At 55.6% G+C, this 13,065-nt stretch overlaps 1 long non-coding RNA gene across 16 annotated transcripts in view; it reads left to right on the top strand.

Annotated features, from left to right (window-relative positions):
- Positions 1-13,065, top strand: part of LOC102158724 (uncharacterized) — a 135,716-nt gene that overhangs the window by 85,307 nt on the left and 37,344 nt on the right. The window contains exons 6-7 of one of the 16 annotated variants that reach the window (XR_014809421.1): positions 404-3,482; positions 3,623-5,067. The exons of 13 other annotated variants lie outside the window; for them this stretch is intronic. This is a non-coding gene — a long non-coding RNA (uncharacterized LOC102158724). Of the gene's footprint in view, positions 1-403; positions 3,483-3,622; positions 5,068-8,875; positions 10,281-13,065 lie in introns of those variants that run through there. 2 more of the 16 variants (XR_014809419.1, XR_014809415.1) reach the window with 2 other exon arrangements.

Genomic DNA, 13,065 nt, shown 5'->3' with positions numbered 1-13,065 from the left:
CTGGACACAGCTGGGAAGGCGGCTTGGGCCGTGGCTTCGCAGGGGTTTATAGAGTGGTTATAACGTATCCACCCACTAAAACGCCGTCCGTGCCACAACCACCAATAAGGCACTGACAGGCTGGCCCGGTCCAGGTCAGTGCGTTTTCTCCAACACAGGAAGCGGTTTTCTGGTCAAACGAGTTGGTTTCTCAGCATCTTTCTCCCTTTTTCTCTCCATCACGGCCCTTTCTTTATTGAGAATCGATCCGTGCTAAGGACTACAAATGAATTGACGAGGTGCGTCAGGCTGAAGAGACGTGACTTACTTTTGCATTCGGAAATGTCAGAACTAAAAGTTTAAATCCTGCGTGATTTGCATGTTTTGTGTTTCCTTTTGTTCTTTTCTTTTTTTTTTCTTCAAGGACCTGGAAGGCTCTTGCCAAACACCCAAGCATCCGACCATCCCTGCCTAGAGGGCAGGTCGAGGCCGTTGCTGGCCGGCACTTTCACGTTGTTTTCCAGGTTTCCCAGCATCGGACTGTTTGCGTTTGGTGGAGAACGCCACCCACCTTGGTTGACAAAGAGGGGAATCGTCCTGGGTCGGAAGTCGCTGGGATCTGGCGTTCCAGCCCCAGGAGGAGAAACTTGCGTGAAAACAAGAGCATGGTTCCGGGGGTTGTCTTTCAAAGGCGAGGTCACGACGCAGTGACGGCCAGAGGTCAGGGCTTGCGGGGGCTCAAATCAGCTTCGTTACCTGACGGACCTCACTGCCTGCTCGTGGCCCCCCCATCTGCTCGGGCTGGAGACTTACCGGCCTTTGAGAGGGAGAGGGGGGCCCCCCAGTCCGGGCTCCGCTGGAGGCTTTCCTGGGTGTCCCCTGTGCTGCCTGGTAGGAGGCTCAGCTGGAGATGGAGCATCCCTGGGTGTCGCCTTGCTGAGCCTACGCTGACCCCTGCGGGCGCTCCAGCTCTGGCCCCTTTCCTCCTCAGGGATCCGAGTGTGGGTGGCCGAGCTTGGGATCCCACCCCGCACGCAGCCCACCCCTGGGTCCCCACCTCCGGGCCCACGTGCTCCGGGGGCTGGAGGGTGGGAGGGTACTGGCCTGTCCCCTCCAGCCCGGCCTCCTGGCACACTCAGGAGTCAGCTCGCTCCGCCCTCTGCCTCATTTAGGGGCGGCCAAGGGGACCGAGCTTATCCTTACTCCGATGACCTTGGGGAGAAATCACGCGCTTTGGACATTATTCCTGTTTTCCCCAACCTGACTGAAGGCAGACAAGCGAGGTCACTGTGGCTGTTACTTGTTTTCCGTTATCCTGAGCACAGTCTACGCCAACCGCAGAGGTGACCTCGAGCACGGACAGAAAGTTGCATCCAAGATAAAATCACCCAGACTCTGGTCCTCGCTCCTTCCGTCTTCAGAGCTACAGGAAGGCCTCAGGCGGCTCACTTCGGCGACGCTGGCGGGTTTGCGCGCCTGCGGGGCTGCTGGGGGCGTTGGGGTGGTGAGACCTGAGCGCCCTCCCGTCCTCCTCACCCGTCCTTCCCACACAGGCGCTGCCTGGGAGCCGTCATCTGAGCCACATGCGCTGGTGTTTTGGTCACGTGTTGCACCATGAACTTTAAGTCAGTCTCCGTGTTTATAAAGAAAACACAGTTAACATTAAACCCTCTCTGGAACGAGGTGGGTTTAGGCAAATGGGTAGGTACAGAGTTTTTATTTCCAGGAGACAGAACACATTTGAGTCATGATTCTCCTGAACCCAGTTTCTGTGGGTTGTGCTGAGCACATGGAGAATACGTTTGCAGCTATCGTGGTTGGACCTGGGCTCCTTGACTCGGTAGCAAGTTTGACAAAGGATGTTTGTGCAACTGAACGCAGGACCCAGCCTTGCCGAGCAGCCAACCAGTCGCTCTGCTGTCCTTGTCGCCAGCAGTCATTGCTCTCCGAGTTGCATCACTTTTCTTGTACACAGATTATCAGTCACCGGACCCACTTCAGGTCCCGGCCGCCGTTTCCCCCCTTGGCACTAAAGCAAATTTACTGAACTAATTCATTACTCTTGCTTTTGAAACATAAGCATTGATTGGCAAGTTTATGCCAAACGTCTTGCGTCAGTTTCTCTTGGAAGCTGTAAAATCTAATCTGAAAAGCAAAGAAGGAACAACTTTCACAGATGTTAATACAGTCCACACTAAGAGCGCTTTCTTTGTGGCTGTCTGGTTATCTTTGTAGCTTTAAAATTGTAGTTGGAAATAGACCCCAGCTATTCTGATCGTTTCAGTCAGCTTAGGGTATAAATGTATTTGCTCCCTCTTGACTGATGTAGACCGATGGGTAACGAAAAATTTTCCGTTGCTTTCACATTTCCAACAGTTAAAGTCATTCTATTCACCGAAGAGGGGCCACAGATTGCCTTTTATTACCCACTGCCCCCTCTCCTTTTTAAGGACACGCTTACTTAGCTCTCACTTTAGAGAAAAACGTTTCTGCCCTCCAGCCCCCGCGCAGGCGTCACCCAGCTGGCCCCCCTTCCCTGGCCGCTCCCCCCACCCTGGACCTCAGTAGGTCTCCACTTTAACCGTCCCTCCTCTGGACCCCGGCAGTCACGGCACATCGAGGGACCGGCGGCATTTGGGGACCGTCTCATCTCTCCTCCGCCTTCTTTCTCTTGAGGTCTTCGCAGCACTCAGCGCCGAGGACCCCCCCCACCTCCCCGGCCTAAACTCTCCCCACCCTGAGTCCTTGTGACCTCAGAGCCGCTCGGTCCTCTGTCGCCTCTCCAGCTCCCTTTCCTCCTGGCTCCGCCCGGGACGCCCTCCAGGCCCGGGTCCCATCAGCGTTATCACTCTCGCCCCGGTAAACGCTTTTGCCCTGTGCCTTCGGTGGTTACTTCAGAGCCGAGCCCGATGGCCTCTGTTCCAGCCCCACGTCTTTGTCTCCTAAGCATCTTTGTTTGCCCATCTCACCGTCGTCGCAGACGCGGCAGGTCTGAAGCCACAACACAACTTTCAAGTCCTGCATTTCCTCGACCGCTGTCATTCCTCTTCCAACTACGTAGTTTCGGAACCTTGAAACCCTCCTGCATAACCCCTTTCTCACTCCCCTCACGTAACTGCACTGGAGATGGTGACGGCTGCGTGCCGTGTCTGTGAGTTTCCGTCTTACGCCTCAGTATCACTAAAGCCACATCCCCCACTGTGACTGATAACATGGTTACGTGCTTAGAAAGACATACTAAGTTTCAGTGATTTGACCAGTAGCCCCAGGACGAGACCATAGTGATACCGCAAGGATGTTCGTGATGTTTTGAGTCAGCCCTTTGATTCAAAAGTCTCTTCTAGGGCACAGTCTTGTCCATCGGTCCAGCCAGGGATCCATCCGGCCCCGCCCCCCCATTGGTCCAGCCATCCATCCAGCCCCCCACCCATCGGTCCACCCATCCACCCAACACCTCACCCACCCTCCCCACCCCCCACCCAGCTGCATGCCTCCCGACTTACGTACGACTCGCCATCCTGCATCTCTGTCCCTCTCAGGGCTTCAGCGCTACTGACACTTTGTACCGGATGGCCCTTTGGGGGGGGGTAGCTCATTGCAAGATGATTAGCAGTCTCACCGGCCCCTCCCGACGAGACGGCAGCAGCACCTCCCACCTCAGCCGTGACGAGCAAATGTCTCCAAACTTTGCCAAGTGTCCCCAGCGGCTGGGGAGCATCCCCGCCTCCCGTCGAGAACCGCTGCTCCGCCAGCATCGCGCCGGGAAACATCCTCCTCCCGACGTTCTTCCCCACGTTCCCCGCGGGTCCCGAGAGTATACACTGACTCGCGCGGACGGGCGGTGGCGGCATCTTGGCAAATGATGACATCTTTTGTAAGTAACGTCACAGTATCAGCAGGGACCGTCCGCCCGTATTTATTTATTTTCTTAAAGACCAGTTAAAGACATCGGACAAGCCCTTATCTATGGCTTCTGGGTAGAAGATGTAGCACGATAAGGAATTAAGAGGCACCAGAAACCGAGCTTTGCCCGGGAGAAGTTGGAAGACATTTTGTTTCCAAACGCTGCGCCGGATGCAGAATGCCGTCTGCGGCTGAAAGCGCAGGGCCGCCACTTTGCGTCTTCTGAGAAGCACATTTCTATTTTTCAAACGGGAGCGATGGCCTCTGTCGCGTGGCACTGCTGGAAGTGCGAGTGAGAGGCGCGTAAAGCCTGGACTCTCAGCGCCTGGCACCGGGACCAGGGTTCGCTTTCGGGGGGACCTTCAGTGGTGGGACGGCCCTGGCCATTGAGGTGGCGGTCGTGCTGATGAGCCGCTGGCTCCTCGGCCCCTGGGCCCCAGCTCTGAGGACAGGACAGGGTCTAGGCCACTGTCTCTCTCCATCGTAGACTCCCCCAAGGACACAGACCGCCTTAGGAGAGGGGCTTGCTCTCTCCAGCCGCCCGCAGCTCAGCCTGTAACCTGCCTATGGGACAGGTGAGCACCCCCACCCTCCCCCCCCACCGCCCCCACGGTGGGCTTGGCCCCCGTCCTACTCTGCGGGCTCTGAAGCTGCACAGCCTGTGGTGAGGGTATTTGCTCATCATTAAGAAACAAGTCCGGGCCGGTACTCTGCTCCCTGGCTCTGTCGAGGAGAGTGGAATTGGCCCCTGGGGTCCTCGGGGAGGGGGCCCCGGAGGCTTGCGGGGGCGGGGGGGGGGGTGCCCAGAGTCCCCTGAGGGTGCGACAGCACTTTGGTTTAAAATCTGCAAACATTTGCCTCCGGGAACCCTGACGGAGCAGAGCGGAGTAAGGGGCCTCAGCCCAGCCGCGGGGCCAGCCGGGCAGACAGGTCCAAGTTGGGAGGAAACAGTTCCTTCGTGACGAGGCGGAGCAGCTCCGCTAGAAAGGTGTGGTTTTGTTTTTACGTTGCTGTAAATACCACGTTCTTGTTAGGAAATTCTAGTTTCTGTCGATGGATGAGCATATGTTGTTTGTCACTTTTTTCCCGTCACACCTAAAAATGTCCCTTCAGTTACAAACCTGGATGACAAAATGTCTTATAAAACACGCGTGCCTAATAAATGACCGAGCCTCTTTGTCCGCCGCTCTCTGCGTGGCTGATGCTCCCTTTGTCGGCCGCTGTATCTTTCTCATCTGTTTAAACCTCTCGGTCCTGTCACCCCACTTTGTGGACAAGGCTCAGGTTTAGGCAGGGGTCACAGCCGAGCAGAGGGGGCTCAGCGGGTGCGTTCACAGCTCCCAGGACGGGGAGGGTGGGCGGTGCACAACCCGACGTCCCCTCCCTGACCTGGCAGCCCCTGACCTGGCAGCCTGGAAGGGCCAGGCTGCAGCTCCGCCCCATGGGGAGCGCAGGAGGCCTGGGGGCCAGCTGGTCGGTCCCCCTCCTGGAGGAGGACTCGGGCGACCCCCAGGCTGGTCTCTGGAAAACTGCCCGCAGCCCATGCTCCTGAGTGGCCGTGATGGTTCTTCCGAAGTGTTTGCCAGCGTGAGCGCCCCTGGTTCTCTCCCCAGGGGTGGTGTCACCTTGTCAGAAGGGTTGGTGTCACTGTCCTCCCCCGTTGGCCACCCTGCTGCCACCGGTACACGTGAACGGCCGCGCTTCCTCGGGCCGCTGTGCTTTGGGTGGCAGGGCTTTTCTCACCTGAGCAAAGCTCTGCGCCAAGGCTGGAAACTGGTTTTACCTACAAATAATCCCTTCCGTTAAATGCTGCATGGGCATCTGCGCCCCAGGTGTCATTTATCTTTTGATTTTATTGATACTATATTTTTGCCTTGTTTATTTATTTTGTGGCTGTGCCCACGGCCTAGGGAAGTTCCTGGGCTGGGGACTGTGCCTGCACCTCCGCGGCAACAAAGCCGCTGGAGTGGGCTTCTTAAATCGTGGTGCCACAGCGGGAGCTCCTTGCTTTACTGATTGAATTTTTCCTGTGTCAATCAGGTGTGTGTGTACGCGCACGTGTGTGTGTGTGTGTGCACGCGCACAGACATTCTGGGGCCCCCCTCCCCCTTTGTTTCTTATTGTTAAAAGGGCTTCTTAGGCTCCAGGTCATGTGGGTATCGTCCTCCAAGTTTCTGTAAATTATTGCTGATGGAGTCTTTGCGTTTAGGTCTTTCCTTCACTCAGTGGTGGTTTTACACGGGGTGTGAGGCCTCCAGATGGACGGCCGTGTGGCCAAGCTCGTTCGTTTACTAAACCCACCTCCACCCGCCAAACTGCAGTGCCAACCATGTCATTTGGTGCACTCCCACCGAAACGAAGATCTGTTTCTAGAGCTCTGTTTTGTTTCATTAACTTGCGTGTCTGTCTCTGGGCCAACGTCATTTTGGTCCGTTTATCCTGTTGCAGTGGCTTCAGGGTGCGTCTGAGTGGCTGGGAAGACAAGCCCTCCACCCGCCGCAGCCCTCACACCAACCTTTCTATGTCGCTGTCTTTGGTCATTTATTTGTCCATAGGAACTGAATAACTTTATTCAGCTCACATTTCTCCCAAACCCAGTAGGACAAAACTGCAGTTTTTATATTCTATGAATTTTTGGATGATTGACAGTTTATCGTATTGTGTCTTCTCACTGAGGGACATGACAGGAGTTCCCGCTGTGGTCCGGTCCGTCTCTGAGTGTTGCCAGACTGGTCCCCGGCCTGGGGAAGGGGTTACGGATCCGGTGTTGCTGCAGCTGCGGTGAAGGCTGCAGATGTGGCTTGGATTCCATCTCCGGCCGGGAACTTCCATGTGCCTTGGGTGTGGCTGAAAAAGAAAAAAGAACAGGAGAGATTTCCCCCTTTGTTCAGGCCCTGCTTCATGTCCTTTGATAGGGATTTTATGGTATCTTCACACAACCTTCCTTCCTTCTTTTTTAAAGTATTTTTATTTTTATTATTATTTTTCTGCGTTTTAGGGCCGCACGCACAGCATATGGAGGTTCCCAGGCTAGGGGTTGAATCAGAGCTACAGCTGCCGGCCTTCACCCCAGGCACAGCAACACCAGATCTGAGCTGCCTCTGCCACCCACACCGCAGCTCACGGGAGCCCACGCTCTTTAACTCGTGGAGCGAGGCCAGGGCTCAAGCTCGCGTCCTCACGGATGCGAGTTGGGTTCGTTTCGGCTAAGCCACACGGGAACTCTGAACAGTACATCTCGCGGGATGCTTTCCTATTTCATAGACATCCCGTTGCGAGTTAAAGACTTCCCTAGCGTCCGTTTTTAGCTGTTTCAGCTGTTTCGTGCCAGCACTGAGAAACAGTTATGGATTCGGGTGTGTTTGTCTTGTATACACTTTACTAAGTTCTGGATTAATTCTAATGGTGCTTTTTTCTCCAAGCGGCATGAGTTTTCCAGGTGCAGAACCACACCACCAGCGAGGAAAGCAGTCTTGCCTTCCTCCCCCAGTACGTTCACGCCGACTTTTTCTTCTCTCTTACTTCGTCAGTCCAGTGGCTGCAGCCGTCTTGAGCAGAGTCCTGATGAGAGGGGCCCTGCTGCTCCCCGACTTTGCGCCAAAGCCGGTGCTCCTCTGTGCACAGCGAGGCGCGTGTGTATGGGCCTCTGCCCCATAGCGTGTCCTCCACGTCTATGCCCAGCGAGCGGGGTTTGTGGTAGAAGAGCGGCGGCGTCTTCACGGACACTTTTCAGCTCCGGCTCGTGTGGTCCCTCTGGCAGGTGCAGGTGTAGTGACCTCCGCGGCTGTCAGCATCTCCACGTTGCCTTGTGGGTTAAACCTGATTGGATCGTGTTCGTTATTCTTTGGAGACACTTTGGGTTTCATTTGTTTTTTCAGAACTTTAAAATGCTTCATTCACAAATAACGTTTGTCTGTAGGGTTTTTGGGGTACTGTGCTAATTTTATCAAGTTTTGCTGTTAAGGATGTGCTGGCTTTAGAGGGTGAAGTAGGGCAGATTTCATCTTTTATACACCGTAGGGAATGTCTGTAACATCAAAACTCTCTTTACAGAAATCTTAGACAGGACTTGGCGCTGAAGCCCTAGGCTCGGGGATCGTCTGTGATGGTACATATTTAGTCACCCTTTAAATCTCTCCTGCAGCACACTCACAGTTTTTCTTCTTCATGGGGGCAACTTTGGCTTTTTACATTTGCTAGAAAAATCACGAGTTTTTCCCTAGGTTTTAACTCCATTGCCCCAGAGTTAATATACCATTTACTTATTATTCTTAGAATTCCTTTTGCATCTGTATCTGTTCTCCCCTGATTTTGTATGTTTTTTACTTTTCTTTTTCTTAATCGGGCCCATGAGGAGATGATCTATTCTCATGGTCTTTCCCAGTAATCAGCTTTATGATTTATGTAGATTTTTATTAATTTCGGCGTGTATCTTTTTCTTTTTAGCTTTAAATTTTTTTATTTTTATTTTTTGTCTTTTTATTTATTTATTTATTTTATTTTTTGTCTTTTTGCCATTTCTTGGGCTGCTCCCGTGGCATATGGAGGTTCCCAGGCTAGGGGTCGAATCGGAGCTGCAGCCACCGGCCTGCGCCAGAGCCACAGCAACGCGGGATCCGAGCCGCGTCTGCAACCTACACCACAGCTCACGGCAACGCCGGATCGTTAACCCACTGAGCAAGGGCAGGGACCGAACCCGCAACCTCATGGTTCCTAGTCGGATTCGTTAGCCACTGCGCCACGACGGGAACTCCTCGGCGTGTATCTTTATTGATGCTTCCTTCTTCCTTTTTCTCACACTTTTTCTCCCCCGCTAATGTCTTAGGAGAGAGCAGTTAGTGCTGCTTTAGCTCTAAGTGTTTTGGTATGAAGTATTTTTTGATTGCTTTCAGCATAGATTTAATTTAAAATTTGATTTTTAATATGATGAAGTGGATTATTTAGAAAGAAATATTTTAGTGTCTAAGACAGCTATTTTTATTATGCTTTTCAGATTTTATCGGATTGTGATCAGAGCATCCTAACTTATTTTCGGTCAGACCTGTGCGATTCTGAAACGCATGTATGAATGAACTCTGCTGCCATTGGTTTTGGCGAATGCGTGCTGGTGACCACTTTATGTCTTTTACCCCAGGGGTCTGGGAAGTCTTCAGATGCCTTTAAATTGCCTCTTTTTATAGTGACGTTGTGGCTCTTGCCGTCACCGCGCTCACCATGGCCGAGTCTGTCTGCTTCCGCTGGCTCCTTGCTCTTGTGTTCGGCCACCTTGCACGGCTATAGCTTCGTGCATCGATTTATGTCCATTTAACAGACAAGGACCATGTCCTAAACCCTTCCCAGAGCAAGGAGGGGAATGAATAGGAGAGAAAGAAAGGAGAGAAAGACAACGAATCAATCGCTAAATACTAAAGAGAGATTTGGAGATGTAAGCACAAGGCCAGGCCCGGCCTGCCGTGAGGAAGATAACCAGCCTCCCTAAAGGCAGCATCGCTGACGCATTTATCCTGCTCTTCTCTCTGCGGACCAGGCCTCTCTTCTCCCATAAAAATGCTTATGAACTTCCAATCCTTACACACACACTACGTGGATACACACCTCAATTAAAAATAGAAGTAGAGCAACTTCTACCTCATTTAAGGGTCTGTCTCTGGGACGATCCCATTAGGAAGGAGACCGCCTCAGGGTCGTTGCCAGCTTTCGGTCTGAAATCCCGCGGTTTCCTTGGCGCACAGTAAACATCCAGCAGGAGTCCTGGCAAATGTTCAACCGCCAGCTGTGGGGGGAGCGGGCGGGCGAGGTCCTGGGCCCCTCACTGGTTTCCAGACTGTGAGCTGTTGGGCCTCAGGTGACCAGTGTGGCCACCCTGATGCGGCCGTGGGAGCCCAGCCCTGCATCCGAAGGGTCATTGGTCCCTGGGATGCGTCTCAGGAAGAAGCCGCAGGCCTGGTCACGCCCGCTGCCGACCTGGCCAGGCGGTGGGCACGGCTGGACGTGGGCACGAAAATGCCATGACCCACTGGACGGACAGGTTCCACAGGCACATTCCTGTGGTTTGCTGGTTGTTTTTAGTCATTTAGTCATGACTTTAAGTGTCTAATTACAGGATTTTGTTTTTATTTTTAAAAACAATGGAGTCGACGTCGGCTGCCTCCCTAGTGAGCGTTCTCTGCTTTGGCCGCTGTCTCTTCTGGACAAATCCAAGCTAACTTAATCCCTCCTCCGCCCTAGCGTTCGTCTGAGGAGGTGACGTGCGGGGCTGGACGAGGGCTGGAGCCTGTGCTTTGCCTGAATCCGGCTGGTTTTCTCCCTGAATTCACCACATTTCGGCACGAGTAAGTCACATGGCTGCAGGCCCAATAGGCTATTGTTTTGTGCTGGCAAAACTGCCAACATCCAAATAGGAAGATATGAGTTTCGAAAATTAGTTTCTCCGGTGAAGTCTGAGCTACGCAGTGAAGAAAACAGGATTGAATGGGATTATTCTGAAGACGTGCTCCAGGCTTACTGAGTGCCCACCTGCCGGCCCCTCCTGCCATCACTGTCGCAGAGGGGACCCCCCGCCAACGCACACTCAGTTCCAGTTTCCTCACCCGAGGGGCAGCCCGGAGGTCATTTGCCCACATCCCACCCTTGTGCTCCCTGCTCCTTCAGCTCAGGGTCAAACAGCCCCAGGACCCTGTGGAGGGCATGGAGCTCGGCCCCCACGCTCTCCTGGCCCCTCCCCCGCAGCCCCCCCCCCCCCCCCCCCCCGTCTCCGCAGCACGGCGGCCCTCCCACCCATTCTTCTGCCCTGCCACCCTGCCCTTCCCTGGCTTCTCTCGGCACCCTGTCCTCCAGCCTCTCCTCAGCGTTCTTCTCTCTCACTCCCGCCCTCTCCTGTGCGTCAGGGGGCCCCCACCAGCTCATGGCGCCCACATCTGAACCCCAATCCCTAATGTGGGCTTCGCCTCAGGCTCTCCCATCCCGTGTCCTGCAGGCCTGAATGCTGAGCCACGCGGCTGCTCCTGCACCAGACGTGCAGCCCGAGGACCTGAGATGCGGACCAGGCTGAGAACAAGGGCTGTTTCCAACACCCAACCCCCCCCACACACACCGGGTCAGGCACCTCCTGAGGGCCGCTGGCCTCGTCCCACCGGGCGCCTCTGTCTGACCTCAGCAGAGGTCACCCCTTGCTCAGAGACGCCACACTCCCGCCAGGAGGTCGCTGTGTCAGGACATCTGAAACGCCGGGGCACACGGGCAGTGGCCCCTGAGCTTTCGGGATAGAGCCAAGGCCATGGCCGTTCCTGCCTCCAACAAACCTCTCCACCCACGCCTACTCTGAACCTCCTTCTTGGTTTATGTCAGACGCAGCTCCTGCCCTGAGCGCAGCTCAGGCAGTTTTCTCGTTTTAGGACTGTGTGTTACGTAACATTCTCGGTTAGAGGAACCAGTCCCGTCATCGCGCTTCTGGGAACTAAGCTTGGAAATGATATTCTGAGGTGACACCTATAGGAGGTGGAGACAAGCCTGCATGTCGCACCGGGAGCGTCCTGTGTGCCCTGCTCCCGGCCTCACCTGCCCGAGGCCCGCACCTGTGCTGGGGCTCTCGGGGTGGGAGCTCAGAGCAGAGCCCTGACCCCAGCAGGTCACAGTCCCGAGAGGGAATCTGGCTAAATGCAGAAGAGCCGTGGGCACCGACCCCGGCAACGCCGTCACCCAGCTGCTCGTGTGTAGGCGGGCCTGGAGCTGGGTTGGGGGGTGGGGCTCCTGGCTCGAGGTCTCAAAGGGTCTCTAGCAGGTTTCCTGCCTGAGCCCAAGGTCACCTGGCCCCCCAGCCCAGGGCTGTTGCTGCCGCTGAACAGGTGTAAGGATGGACGTGACCTGGGACCTGAGTGGGGTCCAGGACCAGGACCCAGGACCACAGGACCTGAGCAGGGCAGACCGGGGAGGCCTCACCAGCAGAAGCGGGGGATGAGGGGAGGCCGGGAGGTTTGGGGGGCAGCAGGTAGGCAGGTTCGGCTAAGACCTGAGCGAGGGGCCTGGAGGGGTCAGGACGGAGCCCGGCCCTTGGTGTCTCAGGACCAGAACTCGGAGGACCTGGCCCTGGGCTGTGACCCACAGCCAGGATGAGGTGGGGATGGCCAGGGCCTGCAGCACCTGGGGCCAGGTGAGAGGGCCGTGGGGCTCTCACCTGAGGGGGCGGGAGCGGGAAGCTGAGGGCTACAGAGATGCAGAGGCTCGGCTTGTGTCAACGGCGTTGAGCTTGAGGCGGCTGCCCAACAAGCTGATGGCCGGGAGACGCTGGGGGAACATCTGGGCAGCTGGCCTCTGGGGCGGCGGGGCGGGGGGGAGAAGTGAGGGCAAAGGGCCTGGATGAAGGTCCCAGGGCGGGACACTGACCTCAGGCAAGTGGCTCCTGGGACCATTACTGCTGCGCTTATAAAGAAAGGACCCGCCCCTTAAACACACACCTTGATCTTTTATTCCCAAAGTCATCCCTGGGGAAGGTCACTTTTCCGAAGACGACAGAGCATCATGGTTTACATTCTGCTCCCAAGTCCAGATCAGCAAGAAAGGCCCTCAGGCCGTTGGGTTTTCACAGGGTGCAGGATGTGGCTCGCGGGGCGGGGGCGGGGGGTCTGTCTGCTGCACCAGGAGGTCGGGGTCTGGGCAGGAGGAACGCTGCCAGGAGACGCCAGGAGGGCCCGCAGGTGCATGGGTCACCTGCCTGCGACCCGGGCCCCGGGCGCCGGCCCCAGGCCTTGGAAGGGCTCTGTCCACCTCAGCACTGCCCGAGCGGGTCACATGCCTTCCCTGAACTGCGGTCCCTCCACCTGCCTTGGTGGGGGTCACCCGAGCAACAGATACACGCTCAACCCTCCACACGCATGGGCTCTGTGTCTGCAGAGTGTAAAACTCTGCATGGAAACTATTTGGAAAAATGTCCAGGAAGTTCCAAAAAGCAAAATGAATTTCCTCGCGCCGGCACGTATTTGCGTGGTGTTTACGTTGCATTTACTTCGTATCAGGAGTTACGAGTCACCTGGCGTGGGGTGAAGCCCTCAGGAGGGTTCCGTGGGTCGGAGGCAGTCACGACGCCGTTTTCCAGAAGGGACCTGGGCGGCCCTGGATTTGGGGCCCCCGGGGTCCTGGAACCCAATCCCCTGCAATCCCCAAGGGGAGACGGTGTGTTGCGCGTTG

Source organism: Sus scrofa, chromosome 7, assembly GCF_054392235.1.
Source record: "Sus scrofa isolate SSC_HxYL_T2T_F1_AM1 chromosome 7, Sscrofa_HxYL_maternal_Yorkshire_Landrace_v2.0, whole genome shotgun sequence".
NCBI classification, from domain to species: domain Eukaryota; kingdom Metazoa; phylum Chordata; class Mammalia; order Artiodactyla; family Suidae; genus Sus; species Sus scrofa.
The sequence above is the reverse complement of the archived record's forward strand: the minus strand, read 5'-3'. Positions and strand labels throughout refer to the sequence as shown.